This window comes from Mus pahari, chromosome 17 (assembly GCF_900095145.1).
Source record: "Mus pahari chromosome 17, PAHARI_EIJ_v1.1, whole genome shotgun sequence".
Classification (NCBI taxonomy): domain Eukaryota; kingdom Metazoa; phylum Chordata; class Mammalia; order Rodentia; family Muridae; genus Mus; species Mus pahari.
Window position 1 is genome coordinate 61,305,906 of NC_034606.1, and position 3,330 is coordinate 61,309,235.

Consider the following 3,330-nt stretch of genomic DNA (forward strand, 5'->3'; position numbering starts at 1 on the left):
TCTTTTTTTGGTTTTTCGAGACAGGGTTTCTCTNTGTAGCCCTGGCTGTCCTAGAATTCACTCTGTAGACCAGGCTGGCATCAAACTCCGAAGTTCACTTGCCTCTGGCTCCCAAGTGCTGGGATTAAAGGCATGCGCCACCACTGCCCGGTTCATATTATTTCTTGAAATCAAATAATTTAAAAAAACACAAGGGGCTGGGGTGGGTGTAGCACTTGTTTGGTGTGGATGTGAGAAAGAGAGAGAAGGAGAGGAGGAGAGAGGAGTGGGGGAGGGACTAGGAAAAAAGAGGAGAAAAAGGAAGAGGGCTTAAGGTACACCGTGAACTGAACATAGAACAACAGTTGATGGTAAGTCTTCCATAATAGAAGGAAAAAATAGCTTCATTTTCCCCCTTTCTTTATCAAACTGAGTTGGAGCACAGGGCAGAAGCAAGCAGAGGTTGAGGGGAGAAAGAAACGAGGGGCCATGCGCCTACGGACAGAAGAACGAGGGGCCGTGCGCCTACGGACAGAAGAACGAGGGGCCGTGCGCCTACGGACAGAAGAACGAGGGGCCGTGCGCATACGGACAGAAGAACGAGGGGCCGTGCGCAGGAGAGGGATTAGAGGGTCAGAGTGGGTCAGAGACAGCCTAGTACCTGGCTGTTTGTCAAGTCTTGTAAATATGGGAGGGAGAGCAAATCAAAGCCATCTTTCTGGCACGTTCAGTCTTCTCATTCGTTGCTTTAATGCCCATTCACAGAGCTCCAATCAGACACTTTACAAGAGAGGAGCAAAGTGCAGTTTCACCTGCAAATTGAATAAAGTTGCAATATACCAAGAGTACACTCATGGTCCCCTTCATTGCCTGGGCATTAGCTGTGAGGCCTCACCGCCATACACCAACCAAAGCGACTGAAACATCACTGCCTGCCTGCTTATGTTGTCTACATGCATGCCTGCCCGCTCATGTTGTCTATGTGCATGTCTATCCAGCATTCAAAGGATGTGTAAAGCAGAGGCCGGGTCTTAGGTGGAGTTCTGGAGATAAAAGCAGAGTGCGTCCACATGAACAAGAGAGGCAGTTTTTACAAAGCAAGGTACGTAAGCGTGTGGAATGTAAAGGGTTAAAGGGATAAACATTCCAGCTAAGTGGGGCTATCCTGAATTGTTTCCTGACATCAAAGAAGAACCTGAAAGTGCAAGTTAGACATTCTTCCGTTTGGTGTGGCATACCAGACACAAACGAGAGCTCTGCCGCGCGCCTGCGTCTAGTTCTCACCATGTGCCAGCAACGGTGTGGACAAGTTAATGAGGTTTCTTAACCTCAAGTCTCTTCTTTGGAAATGGATGTAAGTAGGGAGATGGTTTTGTGGATTCCACGAGACACAAGTTTCTATCATGTATCTGATATACAAGCTCGGAGGTCAGCAGGTGGGGCTAATACTCAGTTGCTATTGCTAACAATATTCTTTTTGAGCACTTATTTAACTCACATCTACATGGAAGACGGTACACTCGGTGGTTAAGGAAGTAGAAGCTGGCACCAGGCAGCCAGATGTCAAACCCAGGCTCAGCAAGTGCTAACTATGTAACTGTGGCCAAGCTATTTAATTAACCAAGGGGCCTTTGATTCCTTGGTCTGCAGCGTGAAGATTACAACACTTCTTACTTACAGTGCTGCTGCAAAAAACGAGTTAATGTATGTTAAGCCCCTGGAGAAGTCCCATACAGGAAGATCTGTGCTATACTAAACACCACCGCCACCATCAATCATAGAGACATGAATTCCTTCAGCTCTGCCCTCAGACAGGCTCTAACATGCTGAGACATGTTTACACATTCGAGCCTCCCCCCACTTCCTAAATAGTCCAAGCACCCAGTTCCTTCCCTGGGGATATGTGTCATGGACTACTCCGAGGGCTCGAATTCCTCCTTCCTTTCCAATCGTCTCCCTAAGAGACAGAGCCAATTTCTGTAGCAAAAGCTACAGGCAAAATGAGAAAGGGAAGGACTGTCTCAGGCATCTCATGGAAAGGATTCTGGGGTCTCCTTGTCTTCCTTCAATCTCCCTTCACCCCCACAGTCACCCAAGGCCTCTCCCAGTACACGTGTTGGTCACCAGTGAATAGCAGTAATGAATCCTTGCTCAACCAATTAAAGTATTTGCTGGGCTCTTTGGGAATGAAGCTTGCAGGGAACCTTCCTTTTTTTTTTTTTTTAAAGAGTGGGGAGCAAAGCCTGATGCGTTGCATCCCTCACCCTCCAGATCTCCCTTCTCGGTGTCTGTCCCATGGCAACAAGAGGAGCTTCAGCATCCAGAGCGGAGGGGCCAATCTTCTCCCTGCTTCCTATCCATCAGGACACGAGTGGACTCCCTTAATAAGTTTTGGCAAACAGGATCTCTTTTCTTTTTTTTACTTTTCTTTCTTTTGGTTTAGATTTTTTCCTCCCTTTGGAGCTAGGGATGGAACTGAACTGTCACACTCAATAAGCAATTGCTCTATCACAGAGCTACACCCCCAGCCCAATAGACATCTAGCTGGTCTCTGCCACTTCTGTTCCAACAGAACCTTTCCATTTTAGCTGGCGAGGAGCCCGTCTGGAAAGCACATGATAAAAAGGCCCAAAACCAGGTTTAAGCAAGAAAGGCTCTGAGCCTCTGGGTCTTTGTGTGACAGGACATGACACTGGCGAGGTTCCTTCATCTTGTATTCTGGTTGACGCCATTTTAGGTTTAACTAGAGTTTGGTCTCCTTCATGGAGAATCCCATGGGAAAGTACCCAACTCTATTCTAGGAATCCAAGGTCTAGATGTTCCAGCTAACTTATCTTAGCTTTTGTTAAACTGACTGCTTGCACAGATCTCCCCCCCCTGCAGCTGATGATCAAGACACCAAGATGTAATTTTTGCACTTGGTCAAAATCAGTGGTTAAGACCCTTTTGTGTCAGGCAGTGGTGGCGCACACCTTTAATCCCAGCACTTGGGAAGCAAAGGCAGGTGGATTTCTGAGTTTGAGGCCAGCTTGGTCTACAGAGTGAGTTCCAGGACAGCTAGGGCTATACAGAGAAACCCTGTCTTGGAAAACAAAACAAAAACAAACAAACAAACAAAAAACCCTTTTATTGAACAACTCTTTCACAGAGGTTGCATATCAGATATGCTGTATATCTGATATTTACATTATGATTCATAAAAGTAACAAAATTACTGTTATGAAGCAGCAATAAAAATAATTTTATGATGGGGGGGTCACTACAACATGAAGAACTGTATTAAAGGGTCACAGCATTAGGAAAGTTGAGAACCACTGGTCTAACTGTTTGGGGCTACACCTAGGTACCAGA